The sequence below is a fragment of the Moschus berezovskii genome, chromosome 1, assembly GCF_049115385.1.
Source record: "Moschus berezovskii isolate FMDL1 chromosome 1, NW_MosBer_1.0, whole genome shotgun sequence".
Classification (NCBI taxonomy): domain Eukaryota; kingdom Metazoa; phylum Chordata; class Mammalia; order Artiodactyla; family Moschidae; genus Moschus; species Moschus berezovskii.
In genome coordinates, this window is record NC_142460.1 from 36,648,665 (window position 1) to 36,654,032 (window position 5,368).

Consider the following 5,368-nt stretch of genomic DNA (forward strand, 5'->3'; position numbering starts at 1 on the left):
CTAGTCCTCAAAGAAAGATTAGGTAATGCTCTAGAAACAGGAGAAGAGCAGTAGATGATACCCTCTTCACAATTGCTCTGATACTACTTAAATCATAAAATTGAATCCCATTGGCAACATGATGTAATGCTTAAACATTGCCTATCACTTTGCTTCTTCTTCCTTGTCTCCCTCTTTTCTTCCTTTCTTTTTTCTTTCAAAGTATAGTACAACAAACTTCATACATCATGGCAATTCAACTGGTTGTGGATATTCTGAGAAGCAGGATGGACCTGCCACCCAAAACTGTTTCGGAAATCAAGGCTGATATCTTCATATCATATGATATCTTCATATCAAGATACAAATACTGCAGAAGTGTGTGAAAAAGTTTATTAATCATATAATAGGGCACCTTGGGAAGAAGTCACATTTTTCAAGCTAGTCTGAAAAATGGCTTGGGAGAAGATTAGAAGATTAGGATTAGAGACTATTTTGGGATTTTTATTGAGATTTGGGCATGGAGCTGAGGTGAGGGTTCCAGTTGTTCATGGACTTGCATGTTTTGAATCTCCCACCAGCCTCAAAAAGGGGGCTTTCTGACTTTCTTCTCATGTTGCCCAGAAACGAGGCAGAGGGAAGAGCGAGCAGTAACATTTAGAAGATGTCGGCAGTCAAGCATCCAAAAATGGAGGCAGCCTCTTTAGTATATACACTCAATACTGCACATTCCGAAACAAAACCAAGCCTAACAATAAAAATAGCAATAACTCTTTCTATTATCCAACATTCACTCTATACTCAAATCTTTGTGATTGTCTCAAATTTTTAAATACTTAGTCTATTAAAAAGTTAGGATATGAAAAGGCCTAAAAATTGTATCCTTATGTCTTTTAAGCCTATTTTATGCTTGTATAGACCTTTATAACTGTCATAGAGTTCTTATAACTGTCATAGAGTTCTTAATGATGTCAAATGCCCTGTAAAATGTCCCATTGTCTAAATTTTTCTAATTGTTTTGTTGAGCTGTGATTTAATGTATTAGTTTTGATTCTGTTATTTCTGTAAACTGTAAATTACATGTAGAACCTTGATGAGATGTGAGTTCAACTTTACAGCCAGAATATTACATAACACTTTATACAGTTCAGCCACTCAGTCGGGTCCAACTCTTTGCAACTCCATGGACTGCAGCACACCAGGCTTCCCTGTCCACCACCAACTCCTGAAGTTTGCTCAAACTCAAGTCCGTCAAGTCAGTGATGCCATCCAATCATCTCATCCTCTGTCATCCCCTTCTCCTCCCGCCTTCAATCTTTCCCAGCATCAGGGTCTTTTCCAATGATTTAGTTCTTTGCATCAGATTGCCAAAGTATTGGAGCTTCAGCTTCATCATCAGTCCTTCCAATTAATATTCAGGACTGATTTCTGTTAGAATGGACTGGTTGGATCTCCTTGCAGTCCAAGGGACTCTCAAGAGTCTTCTCCAGCACCACAGTTTAAAAGCATCAATTCTTCAGTGCTCAGCTTTCTTTATGGTCCACCTTTCACATATGACATCAAGTCATGAACATGTGATATCTGCTTACTCCACTTTAAGTTATACTATAATTAACTGACTGCTTGAAATGTTAAGACCTCTCCACTGCAGCTTGAACATTTGATTCTGTAATCTTCATTTAACCTGTGTTATATAATTTGGCATAATGCAAATACCCATATTCCCACAGTAATTCACCAAAAGTGTTCTTGATAAAATTTCCAGCCATTTTGATGTTACTAAAACAATGGACAAATTTTACCTATTATTTAATCAAACCACAGCTTTTGACAGAGTTTCTCTTTTCTTCTTGTGGCAAATTCTTCACTTGACTTTCAGAGTACTATTCTTGCTTGATTATTACTTTTCCATCTCTGCCCTCTCTGCAGATACTTTTCTGGTTTGTACAGTTCTTCTTAACTCCCGAACATTTGAGAATCCTATGAACTCTGACAAGTTTTGAGATTCAGTAGTATACATATAATAAAAAGACTTTTGTAGAAAGTGGTAGAAAGTGCATGGATTTTTACAAACTCAAAGACCAGGAATTCTGAAAATAGACAAGCTGACAATGTTATACCTGAGCAAGATCGAAGAATGAATATTTATAGTGCTGTTTAGAAATACTGACAGGAGGAAATGATCACAAAGAAAGAGAACCAGTTCACCAAGAGCATGTCATGTCAGATTAGCCTTGTTTCTTTCACTGACAGAGTTACTGAACTAAAACAGATTTTTATCAAAGCATTTGACAATGACTTTCAATGATATCCTTTAGAGAAAGGAAAAGAAGAAATGCATATCTAGGAAAAGATAACTAGGGGATTAGCAAATGGTAGGACAAACAATCAAAGAATTACATTAATGAAAATTGTCCATTAAGAGATTTCTGTCTGGTGGATCCTGAATCAATAAATGAAATGCCAAAACAAAAGATGAAATTACAGGATCCTAAAATCTCTGGAGTTTTCTTTCTTCTATCTAGACCAGTGATTTTTGATTGGAGATTATTTTGCTCACATGGGGCATTTGGTAATATCTGATAACATTTCGGGTTGTCACAAGAGGAGTTACTACTGGAATATTGTGGCTAGGGGCCAGGGATGCTACTAAACATCCCACAATGTACAGGACAGACTTCTAAAACAAAGAATTATCCCGTCCTGCAACACCATTATTGCTATGATGGAGAATCATGATCCAGTGCTTGGTTCAGCAAGATATATACTAAAATGGTAATGACACAGAGAAGATTAGCAAGGAACATGTGCAAGGATGACATACAAATTTGTGAAGAAGTCTATATTTTTTAAATAAATAAATAAAGAATCCTGATCTATACTCACTCCTTTGTGATCTCGTCAATCCCAAGGCATTGAATATTAAAATCTAATGACTCACTAGACAGCGTATTGAAAAGCAGAGACATTACTTTACCAACAAAGATCCATCTAGTCAAAGCTATGGTTTTTCCAGGAGTCATGTATGGATGTCAGAGTTGGGCTATAAATAAAGTTGAGCACCAAAGAATTGATGCTTTTGTATTGTGGTATTGAAGAAAACTCTTGAGAGTCCCTTGGACTGCAAGAAGATCCAACCAGTCAGTCCTAAAGGAAATTAGTCCTGAATATTCATTGGACGGACTGATGCTGAAGCTGAAACTCCAATGCTTTGGCCACCTGATGCAAGAGCTGACTCACTGGAAAAGACCCTGATGTTGGGAAAGATTGAAGGCAGCAGGAGAAGGGGACGACTGAGGATGAGATATTTGGATGACATCACTGACTCAATGGACATGAGTTTGAGTATGTTCCAGGAGTTGGTGATGGACAGGGAAGGCTGATGTCCAGCTGTCTGTGGGGTCACAAAAAGACGGACAGGACTGAGTAACTGAACTGAACTGAATGACTTCCAAATTTAATCTCCCTCATTCTGACTCATATATATACTGTCCACTATCTGTCTCAGTTTAGATGACTAATACATATTTCAAATTTAATATATATTAACAGAATTTCTAATTCCCTCTAAACACATCCTACCCAAATCCTTCCCAATTTTAGTTAATGGCAATATATTTTAAAGCAAAAAACAAACAGGGTCATTCTTGATTCTCTTCCATTCAACTCCATGTGTTTGATCAGTATTTACTGTTAGTTCAACCTCTCAAGTCAAATCAGTTTTCATCACATTCTCTGGTTCAAGCCATCATCATTTCTTTTTTAGATTATAGCAGTAGTTAGCATTTGAGTACCATGTTTTGAACCTCAAATATATTATGGGTTTACACTTATATTAACATTTATAAATCACCTTGTATGTTTTAAGTCTTCTCAACTTCCAAATATATAAGGCATACTTTTATTCATTTTATTTATTTAAAATGTGTCATCAGTTCAGTTCAGTCTCTCAGTCTTGTCTAACTCCTTGCAACCCCATGAATCACAGAACGCCAGGCCTCCCTGTCCATCATCAACTCCCGAGTTCACTCAAAATCATGTCCATCGAGTTGGTGATGCCATCCAGCCATCTCATTCTCTGTCATCGCCGTATCCTCCCACCCCCAATCCCTCCTAGCATCAGACTCTTTTCCAGTGAGTCAACACTTCGCATGAGGTGGCCAAAGTATTGGAGTTTCAGCTTTAGCATCAGTCCTTCCAATGAACACCAAGGATTGATATCCTTTAGAATGGACTGGTTGGATCGCTTGCAGTCCAAGGGACTCTCAAGAGTCTTCTCCAACACCACAGTTCAAAAGCATCGATTCTTCGGCGATCAGCTTTCTTCACAGTCCAACTCTCACATCCATACATGACCACCATAGCCTTGACTAGACGGACCATGGTTGGCAAAGTAATGTCTCTGCTTTTCAATATACTATCAAGGTTGGTCATAACTTTCCTTCCAAGGAGTAAGCGTCTTTTAATTTCATGGCTGCAATCAGCATCTGCAGTGATTTTGGAGCCCAAAAAAATAAAGTCTGACACTGTTTCCACTGTTTTTCCATCTATTTCCCATGAAGTGATGGGACCAGATGCCATGATCTTTGTTTTCTGAATGTTGAGCTTCAAGCCAACCTTTTCACTCTCCTCTTTCACTTTCATCAAGAGGCTTTTGAGTTCCTCTTCACTTTCTGCCATAAGGGTGGTGTCATCTGCATATCTGAAGTTATTGATATTTCTCCTGGCAATCTTGATTCCAGCTTGTGCTTCTTCCAGCCCAGCATTCCTCATGATGTACTCTGCATATAAGTTAAATAAGCAGGGTGACAATATACAACCTTGACTGTGACATATTTTTTATTCATCAATTGAGGGAAGATTTGATTAGTTTACCTGAATGTAACAGAGTGTTCAGTACACAGTAAGTGGTTAAGAGGTTAGTATTTTCTAACAGTGAATATGACAATAAACTCAACATCCCCCCTACAATTCTACAGCATAAATTAATGTTTAAAGTCAAAAAAGACTCCTCTATTTAGAAATAAATGTGTTAAAATATTAAATTATTTGGGTAAAATTATGCTAAGTTGAATTCAGTATGCACATCAATATTTAAGAAAAATTAGTGTAGATCAGCTTATATGCTGTTCTAATTTATTTTAACAGTCAATTATCAGCAAGAAAATATTTTAGACATTTTGAATATTTGTCAATGAACTAAATAGTGTGCAACTTAACTTATAGGGGTTTATTTGTGTTTACTAGTTAAAGCTGATCATGTGTAACTTTAATTAAAAGCGGGAAATGTGTTGTTTTTTTTTTAATGCAGCAGGGTAATTGGAAAAGATAAAAAGAAAGTTTGATAATGAAGTGTGTCCCTTTTTCTTACCCAGAGACAAATGTATAA

The 5,368-nt window shown here is 36.9% G+C and overlaps 1 non-coding gene across 1 annotated transcript; it reads left to right on the plus strand.

Moving 5' to 3' along the window:
• Positions 1-2,723: 2,723 nt before the first annotated feature.
• LOC129554123 (U6 spliceosomal RNA) lies at positions 2,724-2,829 on the plus strand. The gene has a single exon (XR_008685566.2). It is a non-coding gene; the product is annotated as a U6 spliceosomal RNA (small nuclear RNA).
• Positions 2,830-5,368: the final 2,539 nt, after the last annotated feature.